This window comes from Pan paniscus, chromosome 1 (genome assembly GCF_029289425.2).
Source record: "Pan paniscus chromosome 1, NHGRI_mPanPan1-v2.0_pri, whole genome shotgun sequence".
NCBI classification, from domain to species: Eukaryota; Metazoa; Chordata; class Mammalia; order Primates; family Hominidae; genus Pan; species Pan paniscus.
This window is the reverse complement of record NC_073249.2, coordinates 237,680-252,932: the sequence shown is the minus strand read 5'-3', so window position 1 is coordinate 252,932 and position 15,253 is coordinate 237,680. Positions and strand designations below refer to the sequence as shown.

The window sequence follows — 15,253 nt, the reverse complement described above, 5'->3', positions numbered from 1 at the left end:
ACACCAAGCTGACTAAGACAGAAATATAGGCTAAACTATAGGCCGGCTGGTTTGCCAGAGAGAAACAAGACACCAGACAACTACAAAGAGCCCTCCTGGAGTCAGAACATGTTTCAATGATTTTGGTAACTGTCCCTACAAAGGAGCCTGAATTTGATTAGCTAAGCCTATAGGGCAATTGATGCCCAGAGCATTGTTGAAAACAGCTGAGCAATCAGCCTCCAATTAGAGCGCTTAACAGCTGAGTAAGGTCAGGAATAGATAGTCAAAAAGAAATCTGCCAAAACCACCATCATCCCACAATGACTGTGGGCATACCAAAGGTTGTGTCCTGTGAGGAGCAACATTAGAGGCTTAGAGGCTTCCCACTGCAGGGGGTGGGGAAGAATGAGTGTGGTAGTGGGAGAATAGGCTTCAGGAAAATAATCCAGCTAATCACTACACAAATAAGCAGGCAAGTAACAATAACAAGCCCACCTGAGGTGGCGGGCATACCCGGAGTTGCTTCAGTACGTGATCTAAAATGTCCAGTTTCCAACAAACGTTATGAGACATGCAAAGAAACAGAAAATATGGCCCATAAACTAAAGAAAAATCAGGAAACAGAAACTGCCTCTATGAATGATATATTAGTCAGGATTGTCCAGGAAAACAGAATCAACAGGATGTTTAGAGACAGAGAGAGAGAGAGAGAGAGAGGGGTTCATTTTAAAGGATTTCTTCATGCAGTTGTGGAGGCTTGGCAAGTTCAAATGTGCAGGGTAGGCTGTCAGGGCTGAAAATCCAGGGACGACTTGTAATTTGAGTCCAAAGGCAGTCTTCTGGCAAAAGTCTTCCTTCTTCCAAGGAGGTTAGTCTTTTTCTATAAAGGCTTTCCACTGATTTGAGGAGGCCCACCCATATCATAATGGGTAATCTGCTGTACTCAGTCTACAGATTTAAATATTAGTCTCATCCAATATATAACTTCACAGAAATTTCTAGAATAATATTTGACAAAATATTTGGATACCGTGTGGCCTAAGCTGACACATAAAATTCACCTTCACAAGATACCAGATGTCAGATTTAACAAAGTTTCATGGCTCACACCTGTAATCCCAACACTTTGGGAGGCCAAGGAGAGTGGATCACCTGAGGTCAGGAGTTCGAGAACAGTCTGGCCAACATGAAGAAACCCCCGTCTCTATTAAAAATACAAAATTTAGCCAGGCGTGGTGGCCCATGCCTGTAATCCCAGCTACTCAGGAGGCTGAAGCAGGAGAATTGCTTGAACCCAGGAGGCAGAGGTTGTGGTAAGCCGAGATCACACCATTGTACTCCAGCTTGGGAAAAGATTGCAAAACTCCATCTCAAAAAAAAAAAAAAGTCTTCAAAGTAGTTCAAAGAACTAAAGGAAACTTGACTAAACAACTAAAGGAAGGTATGATGATAATATCACTTCAGATAGAGAATATCAATAGATAGAAATTATTTTTTAAATGTAAATTATGGAGTTGAAAAGTACAATAGCTGAAATAAAAAATTTAGCAGAGTTCAACATTGGACTTGAATTTGCAGAAGAAAGAACAAACAAAGACTGACTGATAGAGATTTTACAGTCTTAATAACTGGCAGAATAAAGGATATAAAAATGAACTGAGCAACAGGGGGGAAGTCCCAAAAGAAAAAAAGAGAGAGAGAGAAGGAAGAGAAAGAAGCAGCAAAAAATATTCAAAGAAATAATGACTAAAAACTTCCTAAATTTATTGAAAACATTACATATACAGGAAACTCTCTCAACAAACTGTCTCTTACTTGGGTTTCCAAACTGCTGGTCTACCCTACACATTTTGGACTTTGGAATATTATTACAAATTTTTTTAAAAATCAATAGTTTGGAGCTCTTTGCAGAATGTTTATGATGGGTAGCCTGCAAAAACTTCACCCTAAGATTTCCTCTAACCTTAATTGGTAGATGTTAGAAAACGTTACTTAAATACTATTAGAAGTTTTCTGCATCAGCAAACCTGAGACTTCTAAGTTCTTTGTTCTGTGACAGCTGCTACAATGGTTGCTTCAGGGAAAATGAGTAAAGAAACTCTCATTGAGTAGTCCCCTTCTCCTATTAGGGTGGCACTGTGTGAGTTGGTGAGAGGGCCTTTCTCACTGCCTTTTCCCAGAATTTCTCTGTAAGCTAATGACCAGGTATCTAAGCAGGAGTTTCCCTTGTAAAGCAATGGGCATAGAAGTTCACTACATGTGACTGGCTTTGAGGGCAGAGAGCTTGCTGGGGAAGGTGGAGGAGAAAACAGGATGTGACAAGGGGTCTTCTGTGGGGGCATATGTTAAGTTCTACATCCTATACCCCAGGAGTAGCCAATGTATCAGAAGCTGCATGTCAAGGTCTGGAGTTTCACTGATGAGTGACTCCGCTTTACTGATACCAGGGTGTCATTGCGTCTAAACCCTCTCAGCTTACTGATCAAGGAGATATGTGAGTGTGTATTAACACTTATGTATACACATATTTATAAATATTTTTATATGTAACTCTCTATGCATATTAAGCTAAACATTAATTCATACCACTGTCTCCAATTTTAATCCATTAACATGTGAGTCCTTCTAGCCCCCTCCCCTTGTTTATCTGTAACCTGGCTTTCACTATCTGCCATCCATTTACTTAATTGTTGAATTCTAGCATACATGTATAGCAGTATCAGAATTGTTACCTCCATGGGAAACAACTTTATTTACTGGAGTTCAGTGCTTATGAACAGTTTCTTTTGCCTTTTGTCTTACAGATTCTACTAATTTCCAAATTTGCTTAGGTGTCAGGTGCAGTGACTCACACCTGTAATCCCAGCACTTTGAGAGGCCAAGGCGGGAGGATTGCTTGAGCCCAGGAATTTGAGACCAGCTTCAGCCACCTGGTGAAACCCCATCTCTACAAAAAAATACAAGAAAAATTAACCAGACATGGTGGCACATGCCTGTAATCCCAGCCACTCAAAAGGCTGAAGCAGGAGAATTTGTTGAGCCTGGTCGGGCACGGTGGCTCACGCCTGTAATCTCAGCACTTTGGGAAGCCAAGGCAGGCGAATCACGAGGTCAAGAGATCGAGACCAACCTGGCCAACATGGTGAAACCCGGTCTCTACTAAAAATACAAAAAGTAGCTGGGCGTGGTGGTGTGCGCCTATAATCCCAGCTACTTGGGAGGCTGAGGCAGGAGAATTGCTTGAACCCGGGAGGTGGAGGTTGCAGTGAGCCAAGATTGCGCCACTGCACTCCAGCCTGGTGACAAAGCAAGACTTCATCTCAAAAAAAAAGAAAAAAAAATTGTTGAGCCCAGGACGTTGAGGCTGCAGTAAGCTGAGATTGCACCACTGCACTCCAGCCTGAGCAACAGAATGAGACCCTGTCTCAAAAAAACAAAACAAAAAATAGCTTAGGGAGGTCAGCATCTTACTCCTCCAGCCCCTTGAGTGAGGTTGCCTCATTAAACGTTTAGATTACTTTGTCACAGTGTTCATTTCTTCTTGTGATTCTCCCCACCTCATAAATGATTTTTTAAATTTCACATACATTAAGGTAATTCTTTGTGCTCTAAAACTCTATAGAATTTGACAAATACTTAACGTTTTGTATTCACCATTACATTATCACACAGAAGTTTCACTGCCCTATAAATTTTCCTGTGCCTCACCTATTTAACCTTCACTTCCTTCCCCAGAACCTCTGGCATCTACTAATGTGTTTAAGGTCTTTTAAGTTTTATCTTTCCCAGAATGTCATATAATTGGAAGCATATATTATACAGCTTTTTTTCTGGCTGGCTTCTTTCACTTCATAATATGCATTTAAGATTCTTTTATTTTCATAATTTGATATCTCATTTCTTTTTATTGATAAGAAGCTATTCCATTGTATGGATGCAACACAGTTTGGTTATCCGTTCACCTATTAAAAGACATCTTCCTTGCTCCCAGTTGTGGGTGATTATGAATCAATCTGTTACAAATATTTGCATGCAGGTTTTTGAGTGGACATACATTTTCAAATCAGTTGGGTAAGTATTTAGGAACGTGATTGCTGGATTACATGGTAAGATTATGTTTAGTTTTGCAAGAAAGTGTCAAATTATCTCCCAAAGTGGTTGTACCATTTTACATTCCCACTACCTGTGAATGTGAGTTTATTTCGCTCTGCAAACTTTCCAGCAGTCAGTATTATCAGTTATTTGCATTTTGAATATTCTAATAAGTGTGTAGCGGTATCTCACTGCCATTTTAATTTCTAATCCCCTACTGACATATCATGTTGAGCACCGTTTCATATTTTTATTTTCCATCTGTATATCTTTTTTTAAGGTGTCTGTTCAAATCTTTTGCCCATTTTTGAACTGGGTTGTTTTCTTGTTGAGCTGTAAGAGCTCTCTGTATATTTTAAATACAAGTTCTTTGTATATTTTGATATTATCAGATGTCTATTGTTCAAATTTTTCTCACAATCTGTGGTTTATCTTTCCTTCCTTTGAACCATGTCTTTAGCAGATCAGAGGTTTTCAATTTTAGCAAGTCCAACTTGTTAATTTTTTATTCCATGGACAGTGCCATTGAAAAACACATCATCAAACCCAAAGTCATGTAGATTTTCTCCTATTTTTTTTCAAGTAGCTTTATAGTTTGGCATTTTATGTGTATGTCTATTTTCAGCTAACTTTTGTATAAAGTGTAATGTCTCTGTCTAGGTTCATTTTTTTGCATACAGTTGTTCAATTTATCCAGCACTTTTTACTGAAGGCTATCTTCTCTCCATTAAATTGTCTTTGCCCTGTCATCAAAGTTCAGTTGACTATATTTATGTGGATCTATTTCTCTTCTCTATATTCTGTTTCACTGATCTGTGTGACTATCTTCAATTAATAATATGCTGTCTTGATTACTATAGCTGTATAATAAGATTTGAAATTGGGTAGTGTCGTTCCTCCAAATTTGTTCTTCTTCTTTAATATTGTGTTGGCTACTCTAGATCTTCTGCCTTCTCATATAAAGTTTAGAATTAGTTTGTTGCTATCTACAGTAACCTTCTGGGATTTTGATTGGGACTGCATTGAAAAAAGCCAGGGAAAATCTGTATTCCATTTTAAAAATTATTTTTAATTATGGTAAAATACACATTACACCAAATTTACCATCTTAGCTATTCTTAAGTGTTCAGTAAGTGGTGTTAAATATATTCACATTAGCACGCAACCAAACCACAGAACGTTTTTATTTTGCGGAACTGAAATTTTATACCCACTAAACAAGACTTTCCCATTTCACCTTCTTCCCCTGGTAACTATCATTCTACTTTCTGCCTCTATGAATTTGTCTTCTAGGTATCTCATGTAAGTTGAATCATACAATATTTGTCTTTTGTGACTGGCACATTTCACTTAGCATAACTTCCTCAAGTTAGTCATTGACTTCTTATGTTAGTCTTGTATCCCATGACCTTGCAATGCTAACTTACTTCCATAAATTGGTTCGTTTTGTTTGTCAATTCTTTGAGATGTTCTACATAGAAAATTGTATCCTCTGCAAATAGAGTTTAATTTTTTCCTTTCTAACCTGTAACTTTTTTCTCGTTCTTGTGTTATTGCACTACCTAAGATTTCCAATACAGTGTTGAATAGGAGTGGTAATAGAGGACAACCCTGCTTTGTTTCCAAGCTCAGAAGAGCATGCCATTTTCATCATTCTGTGTGATGTTAGCTGTATGTTTTCTGTAGCAATTCTATGTTAAAGAAGTTTTACTAATTCATAATTTGCTGAGAATTTTTATCATAAATGGGTTTTTGATTTTGTCAAGCTTTTTTCTGAATCAATATAATCATATGGCTTTTCTTCTTTAGTCTGCTGATGTGCTGAATTATATTGCTCAATTTAGAAAGCTGAATCAGTCAGCCGGGCATGGTGGCTCACGCCTGTAATCCCAGCACTTTGGGAGGCCGAGGTGGGCGGATCACCTGAGGTCAGGAGTTCAAGACAAGCCTCAACATGGAGAAACCCTGTCTCTACTAAAAATACAAAATTAGCCAGGCGTGGTGGTGCATGCCTGTAATCCCAGCTACTCGGGAGGCTGAGGCAGGAGAATTGCTTGAACCTGGGAGGCAGAGGTTGCGGTGAGACGAGATCGCGCCATTGCACTCCAGCCTGGGCAGCAAGAGCGAGACTCTGTCTCAAGAAAAGAAAGAAAGAAAGTTAAATCAGTCTTACATACCTGAAATAAATTCCACTTGGTCATAGTATAAAATTTTTTTACACACTGTTTGCTTTGATTTGCTAATATTTTGTTGATAATTTTTACATTTATGCTCATGAAAAATACTGGTCCATTGTTTTCCTTTCTTTGGTGTCTTCATCTGATTTTGACTAGGATAATGCGGGCCTCATAGAATGTGCTAGGAAGTGTTCCACTGATTCTATGTTATGGAAGAAATTGTGGAAAACTAGTATCAGTTATTCCTTCAATGTTTGATATAATTTACCAGTGAAACCACCTGGACCTGATGTTTTCTTTTTTGGAAGGTTAATAATTAATGATTTAATTTATTTAATATATAGAACTGTTCAGCTGATCTATTTCTTCTCTGTGAATTTCGGCAATTTGTATTTTTCAAGGAATCAGTCCTTTCATCAAAATCATCCAATTTGTGAGCATGGATTTATTCATATTATCTTTTTATTATCATTCTAATGTCCAAGGGATGATTAACATTCTTTCATTTATAAAATTGATAATTTGTCTCCTCTCTGTTTTTCTTGGTTAGCCTGAATTATTAATTTTACCAGTCTTTTCAAAGAATCAGCTTTCGATTTTATTAATTTTTCTCTATTGTTTCTTGTCTTCAAATTCATTCATTTCTGCTCTAATTTTTATTATCCCTTTTCTTCTGCTTCCTTCAGGCTTAATTTGTTTGTCTTTCTCTAGTTTCCTAAGGTGGAACGCTGGGTTATTGATTTTAGCTCATTTTCTTTTCTAATATAGACATGTTACTAAAAAATTTCCCACTATGCACTCTTGCTGCATCCCACACATTTTGACAAGTGGCATTTTCATTTTCATTTGTCCTAAATATATAAAAACTTTTCTTTACACTTCTTGATTCCTTATTTAGAACAGTTTTTGTTTCATTTCTGAATATACTGTAATTTTCCAGCTTTCAGTTATTGATTTCTGGTTTAATCCCACTACGGTCAGAAAACATACTTTGTATAATTTCTATTAATTTTGTCAAGATACTATTTTTATTATGGTAAAAAAAAGTGGATAACACAAAATTTACCATCTTAAGCATTTTTAAGCTTACCATTCTGGTTTTTTGTTTGTTTTTTGGGTTGGTTTGTTTTTGTTTTTGAGACAGGGTCTTGCTCTGTTACCCAAGCTGTAGTGAAGTGGCATGATCTCGGCTCACTGCAACCTCCACCTCCCAAGTTCAAGCGATTCTCCTGTCTCAGCCTCCTGAGTAGCTGGGATTACAGGCATGCGCCACCACGCCTGGCTAATTTTTATATCTTTAGTAGAGACGGGGTTTCACCATGTTGGTCAGGCTGGTCTCGAACTCCTGACCTCATGATCCGCCCACCTCAGCCTCCCAAAGTGCTGGGATTACAGGCGTGAACCACCGCACCCAGTTACCATTCAGTTTTGCTAAAAATATTTACATTGCTATGCAACCAATCTACAAAAGTTTTTATCTTGTAGAACTGGAAATTTTTACCCATTAAACAACACCCCATTTTCCTCTCCCCAAATTCCCTAGTTTCCACCGTTCTACTTTCTGCTTTTGTAAGTTTGACTATTCTAGATACCTTATGTAAGTGTAATCATACAGTATTTGTTCTTTTGCGACTGGCTTGTTTCACTTAGCAAAATGTCCTCAAGGATAGTCTATGTTGTAGCATATGTCAGAATTTCCTTCCTTTTTAACGTTAAATAATATTCAATTGTATATAACATATTTTGTTTGTCCATTTATCTGTCAATTGACATTTGGGTTGCTTTTACCTCTTAACTATTGTGAATAATACTGCTTCAATATGGGTGTGCAAATATTTCAAGAGCCTGTTTTCAATTTTTTTGCACATTGTACCAGTCTGTTCTCACATTGCTATAAAGAAATACCTGAGACTGGGTCATTTATAAAGAAAAGAGTTTTAATTGGCTCGTAGTTCTGCAGGCTGTACAGGAAGCATAGTGGTTTCTGCTTCTGGTGAGGCCTCAGGAAGCATCCAATCATGGCAGAAGGCAATGGGGGAGCAAGGCCAGGTGACTTGCTTTGGCCAGTGAAAGGTGAGTGAAGGGACAAGTCTTGGGAGCCCTGTGCACTGTTTGCCACATCCCTTCCACCTGCCGGAAAGATGAGGTTCTCAAACTCCAGGGTACACTAGAATCACTCTAGGGGTTTGTTAAAAGCTGCTGGGGTCCACTCCCAGCATTTCTAATGCAGTATTGCTGTGGGCAGAGGAGTGGAGGTAGGGGGCTGAGAATTTGCATGTCTAACAAGTTTCTGGTGATGTTTATATTGTTGATCTAGAGAACACATTTTAGGAACTAGAGTCATAGAAGGATCCTCCCTGGGCCAGGGTGTCTGAGTGATACCTTCCTATTGAACCATGTTTAAGATGAAGGTTGGGTGGGGAATAAACATTTTTCTGTTCCCATTTCACTGTGGGATTTTGATGTTTATAGGCAAAAGAACATATCCCACACAGAAGCATAAATCTCTCACAACCAGCAGGACCTCGAGAAAGAAACACCATTTTGATTAGAGGGGCTTTAGTTTTCCCTGGGCTCCAGGTACACAAATCCCCACGGAATTAATGGTGCAGAGCTGTAGAGAGGCTCTCAGCCATGTCCTAAGGCACATTCTCCTCAGTCCTCTCCCACATGGTACGTAGGATACCTACTTCCAGGGGGAAATCCAAGATTTCCTGGGAAGACAACTCCTTTCCCCTGTGCTTTCCACGGGTCCTGCCTATAGCTTGAGTTCACTCACAGAATCTGGTTTCCTATTGTTGGATATCAAACACTGTTGGAGCCAACAGAGGGTGGGACCTGTCTCAAACAAGACTCATCAGTGATCTTCCTGATCAGAGCCATAAACCTCTGGCCAGCAGTCAGCTGAAGGATTCAGGCAGCACTGGGAAGAGCCACTTCACCTAGGAACTTGGAGATAGGTCAAGATAAGGAGGGCTGTAAATCTAACTCGGGCTCAGCTAGAGTCCTGGCACGTATGAGTATCATTTGTGCTGCCAGCCCGGTCACCTACGAGGCATTACTCTTCTGTCTCTGATGTCCCGGTCACCTACAAGGCTTTCCTCTTCTTGTCTCTGATGTCCCGGTCACCTACGAGGCATTACTCTTCTCATCTCTGATGTCCCGGTCACCTACGAGGCTTTCCTCTTCTCATCTCTGATGTCCCGGTCACCTACGAGGCTTTCCTCTTCTCGTCTCTGATGTCCCGGTCACCTACAAGGCTTTCCTCTTCTTATCTCTGATGTCCCGGTCACCTACGAGGCTTTCCTCTTCTCGTCTCTGATGTCCCGGTCACCTACGAGGCTTTCCTCTTCTCATCTCTGATGTCCCGGTCACCTACAAGGCTTTCCTCTTCTCATCTCTGATGTCCCGGTCACCTACAAGGCTTTCCTCTTCTCGTCTCTGATGTCCCGGTCACCTACGAGGCTTTCCTCTTCTCGTCTCTGATGTCCCGGTCACCTACGAGGCTTTCCTCTTCTCGTCTCTGATGTCCCGGTCACCTACGAGGCATTCCTCTTCTCGTCTCTGATGTCCCGGTCACCTACGAGGCTTTCCTCTTCTCGTCTCTGATGTCCCGGTCACCTACAAGGCTTTCCTCTTCTCATCTCTGATGTCCCGGTCACCTACGAGGCTTTCCTCTTCTCATCTCTGATGTCCCGGTCACCTACGAGGCTTTCCTCTTCTCGTCTCTGATGTCCCGGTCACCTACGAGGCTTTCCTCTTCTCGTCTCTGATGTCCCGGTCACCTACGAGGCATTCCTCTTCTCGTCTCTGATGTCCCGGTCACCTACAAGGCTTTCCTCTTCTCGTCTCTGATGTCCCGGTCACCTACAAGGCTTTCCTCTTCTCATCTCTGATGTCCCGGTCACCTACGAGGCTTTCCTCTTCTCATCTCTGATGTCCCGGTCACCTACGAGGCTTTCCTCTTCTCGTCTCTGATGTCCCGGTCACCTACGAGGCATTCCTCTTCTCGTCTCTGATGTCCCGGTCACCTACGAGGCTTTCCTCTTCTCATCTCTGATGTCCCGGTCACCTACGAGGCTTTCCTCGTCTCGTCTCTGATGTCCCGGTCACCTACGAGGCTTTCCTCTTCTCATCTCTGATGTCCCGGTCACCTACAAGGCTTTCCTCTTCTCGTCTCTGATGTCCCGGTCACCTACGAGGCTTTCCCCTTCTCGTCTCTGATGTCCCGGTCACCTACGAGGCTTTCCTCTTCTCGTCTCTGATGTCCCGGTCACCTACGAGGCTTTCCTCTTCTCGTCTCTGATGTCCCTCCCTCCAGCGTGTATTTTCACGTCTCTCCTCATCTCTGCTGCTTCACTTTTGTCACTTCCTCCAAGTCTTTTGGGTTTGTCTAGCTGCAGATGTTTTCTCTCATCCTCATCATTTATGCTTCCAGATCAGTTTTCCTGTCATTCTTATTCAGCCTTTATCTCTGTCACATTCTCTCTGAATGTGTCGTTAAATATATATATATATGTATGTATGTATATACATTTTTTTTTTGAGACGGAGTCTCACTCTGTCACCCAGGCTGGAGTGCAGTGGCGCGATCTCAGCTCACTGCAAGCTGGGCCTCCCGGGTTCACGCCATTCTCCTCCCTCAGCCTCCTGAGTAGCTGGGACTACAGGTGGACGCCACCAAGCCTGGCTAATTTCTTGTATTTTAGTGGAGAAGGGGTTTCGCCATGTTGCCCAGGCTGGTTGCCAACTCCTGAGCTCAGGTAATCCGCCCGCCTCAGCCTCCCAAAGTGCTGGGATTACAGGCGTGAGCCACCGTGCCTGGCCCTAAATATATTTTTAACCAACCCAGAAAAAATTAAAAAGTATATCCCAGGTGGCAGGTGAACTAAATACCTGGTTCACTTTATTTAACCTCGGGTTTGTTTCTGTTAGTGTTATGAAGACGTAGCTCCCCTCCTCCAAAGGCCTCATGCCATTTTCTGTTAACAGTCCCTTCCAATGGGGCAGCCATGGTCGCTATTGCCAGATGCAACTGTTTGAGGGAATGGAGAGGATTGTAATCTGAGGCTTCTGAAATTGTAAAGTGAAAGAGGAGATCTGGTAAAAGGGGCGAAGATCAGCTGAAGGAAGGTCAGATGTGAGTACAGCAGCAACAGTTACATTCCTACCCTGGGCTGCAGAGGCAGGTGGGCTGCAGAGGCAGATGGGCTCCTGGCCACTCTTTCCAAGTGGAGTGGGAGGCTGAAACCATAGCAACACTGAGGTTAGCACACAAGGCAGGTGACATTAAGCAACATCCTCTCCTTCTTCCCTAAACCACAGCAGCCCCTGAGAACCTGTACAGCTCCATGAGCCTCCTCCAGCCTTCACTGCTGCCCCAGACCCCCAGGCCCTTAAGAATTCCTGCTGGAAAAAAGCAGGCCCTGGCACAACTGAGATTTCCTTGTGTCAATGTGAAGAGGATCCAGCACTTCTGCATGTTATTGCAGAAATCATAGAGACGAAACAGGATGGGGTGGCCTGGAAGGAGCGTGGAAGATGAAGCCGCAGCTGAGGAGGAAGGCAGCTCTGCTCCTCCACTCTACCCTAGACCAAGAAGGTTCCTCTTTTCTAAATGGGGAAGAAACTCATTTTGACGCTCCCTTCCTCCTGTGTTTGAATAAATCAAGAAGCGTATCTGCACCGTGCAGTGAAAGCCACCTGCCTGCCTGGAGAAAGAGAAACTACTGCCCTGCACTCTGAGCTCTTCGACCTCAGTGGACGATGATCATCTCACACCCAGGCAGAAATGTCCAGCAGCCCTCTGCTCCCTCCGGGCTGGGTCCTAACCAACTCTGGACTTGCTCAGGTTTCTCATGCTCCAACCCCTAACCCTCTCTGCAAACACATGCACCATTTCACATCACCCATCAAAACTCTTCGCATGGCCCAGCCTCCACTGCCAGCTGTATAATTTTAGTGCTTTAGATAACCTTAGAGGTTATCTACTGAGTCTGTCCGCACTTCCGGCAGATTGGAACACTGAGGCCCAGAGGAGCTGAGTGAATTGTCCCTGTACACATAACCCCTTGTGGCAGGGGCAGGCCAAGGACAACCCTCTCTGAATAGTGTGGTCAGTGTTTTTAACACCGAAGCTCTCAAAAGAACTAATGTTTACTGAGTACCTAGAATGAGGGTGTCCATATGTCCTAGATCACCGAAGCCAGTCCCAGGCTACATCTGCCCCCTTTCACACTCAGCTGTCCCAATTTAGACTATACATCATGTATGGTCCCTGTACATATGTCTATTGTGTTATGTGTTGAGTGAGATGGAGTCAAGGATGATACTGACCCCTTCTTCTGAGGACTTAGGACCAACAAGAGACATGTCTACAACATCCGGCCCATTCTTCGGTAAGTCAAAAGAGCCATGGGGAACTTGAGAGTGATAAGGATTAATTCAGACTGGGCTAGAGAGGTGCCTGTGGTTGAATCCCAGCTCATGTGGACTTTTGACCACATGATCTGGTCCTCAAACCACGGGCAGCAGTTTGACAGTTTGAGAAGGGAGGAAACTTGTGCCAAGGGTAGCACAAGCAGAAGTAAGTCAGTAGACAGCTGTTTGGTGAAAATTTCCACGTTCCAGGTCCTGAGAACACCAAGATGGGTGAGACACAGGCCCTGGGAGCTCAAGACAGATTTGGGAAGAGTGAGGATTGGGAGCCAGGTGCCACTTCTCCAGTCTGAGACCAAGGGGCTGGTTCAGAGCTTCGGAGAGCAATGCCCAGCTGTAACCTCCCAGATTTTTCCTTGACTGCAGCCCTCATTAGTTATTTATTTCCTTATTTTTAGAAATAGGTTGTCCCTCTGTCACCCATTCTGAAATAGTGGTGTGATCATAGCTCACTGCAGCCTCAAACTCCTGGGCTCAGGAGATCCTCCCAGTAGCCTCAGGAGTAGCTAGGACCACAGGTGCATGCCACCATGCATGGCTAATTTTTTTACTTTTTGTAGAGTCGGGTTCTCACTATGATGCTGAGGCTGGCCTCAAACTTGGTCCTCAAGTGAGCCTCCCACCTTGGCCTTCCAAAGCATTGGGGTTACAGCTGTGAGCCATTGCTCCTGGCCTGGTTATCTATTTTTCACTGCCCTGTACCACCTGTGCACACCTGCATTCCTTACCTGGAAGACCCACCCATGGCATTACAGTTTGTAGTGTTCCTAACAAGGCCTACCACAGTGTTTGTACACTGAAAGATCCTGGTGAACATTTCTTAGTAAACTACACATATCCATTTGCCAGCCAGTGTATGGTCTCCTGGTTCCCTTATCCCAGGGCATGAGCAATGTGTTGCAGCCTGGGGCTCAGGAACGGTGAGCAGGCGTGGGTGGAGAAATTTATAAAGAGGCTGTGGAAAGGGAGAGGGAAAAGACACTAGGGAGGCCAAGGAAGGAGGTGAGCTCTGAGGAGAACGGGGCACATCTAGATATCGAACATCTTACCTCCTGAGACCAGCTGCGCTGCAGACTTGAGCCAGCTCTCACACGCAGTAGGTGATTCCGAGGACACACGGGAATGCAAGAGGCCCATGAGAAGTACAGATGGGGTTCCATTCTGATGTATACACACCCCCACCCTTCTATGTGCAGTTTTTCAGGCCCTTCTGCAAAGTGCCCATGCGGCTGACCACGCAGGCTTGGAGGGTCAACACGCAGGGCGCGCAGGGAAATGCAGAGCCCAGGCTCTGCGCACTTTCTGGTAGCTGCTGCCCCCTGCTGACACAGCAAGACCTTGACAGCCCAAGAAGGCCATCTCCGCTCTTCCTGCCAGGCAGAGTAGGAGCATCTACAGACGGGTTGATTCCACACCCCATAAATACGTACAATTACAATATGTCAATTTAAAAAGATGTCTAAAGGCTGGAAGCATAACCAGGCATGGTGGCTCATGCCTGTAATCCCAGCAATTTGGGAGGCCGAGGTAGGGGGATCGTTTGAGCCCAGGAGTTTAAGACCACCCTGGGCAACACAGGGAAACCCCGCCTCCAAAATAATCCAAAAATTAGCTGGGCACGGTGGGACACACCTGTAGTCCCAGCTACTTGGTAGGCTGAGGTGGGAGGATCTCTTGAGCCGAGAAGGTCGAGGTTGCAGTGAGCCGAGATCACATCACTGCACTCCAGCCTGGGTTAGAACGAGTGTCACAAAAACAAACAAACAAAAAAGGCAAAGAGCAGTGGTTCAAGCCTGTAATCCCAGCACTTTAGGTCAAGGAGGGAGGACTGCTTAAGTCCAAGAGTTCAAAACCATTTTGGGCAACACTGCAATACATCTCTACAGGGAAAAAAAAAAAAATTAAGTTAAAAATTAGCGGGGTATGGTGGTGTGCATCTGTGGTCGTAGCTACTAGGGAAGCTGAGACAGAATGATTGCTCGAGCCCAGGAGTCCCACGCCGCAGTGAGTTATGATTGCACCACTGCACTCCAGTCTGAGCAACAGCGCAAAACCCTGTCTCATAATAAAATATTAAAAATTAAATTTTTAAAAAGGCAGTGGGGTTGTCATGCTTGTCAAAAATCATATGCAGACGAGGAGGGAAACACAACCCTTTCATAGAGTCCACTTGCCTAGCGCAAGATGGGATGAAGCCTCCGTGAGTTAAGCACTCCGAGGTTGTGAAGAGGTGCTAACAGGAATCGCTGCACCTCAGATCCTCTGATGTAGCAGCATGACACACATGCCTCCATGCTCCCATTTTACAGGCGATAAAATTGAAGCGTCATGAAATTTGAGAATTCCCACAGAGATGTGATCCTGGGATTGTGCATCACCAGGTCCTGACCTCCGAACTGCTGTACTGATAAACCCACCTGATACAGCTGTGGGCTAAGAGAAGGGGCGAGAAGCAAAAGCACATTTCCTGAGCATCTGTTGGTGAGAGCCTGTGTCAGGTGTTGGGTAGACTGAGGCCCCAGCCCCACACTTGAGGAAGATGAAGATCAGAACAATTCATTACC

General features: G+C 43.5%; 1 protein-coding gene across 2 annotated transcripts in view; it reads right to left on the bottom strand.

Moving 5' to 3' along the window:
* The window catches only part of LOC103784743 (protein RoBo-1-like), a 68,735-nt gene extending 53,751 nt beyond the window's left edge, over window positions 1–14,984 (bottom strand). For both annotated transcript variants that reach the window (XM_034950681.3, XM_055116373.2), the window contains exon 1: window positions 13,739–14,984. The gene's annotated coding sequence lies outside the window, so the exon portion shown is untranslated. The remainder of the gene's footprint in view (window positions 1–13,738) is intronic.
* Between the last annotated feature and the right edge of the window lie 269 nt (window positions 14,985–15,253).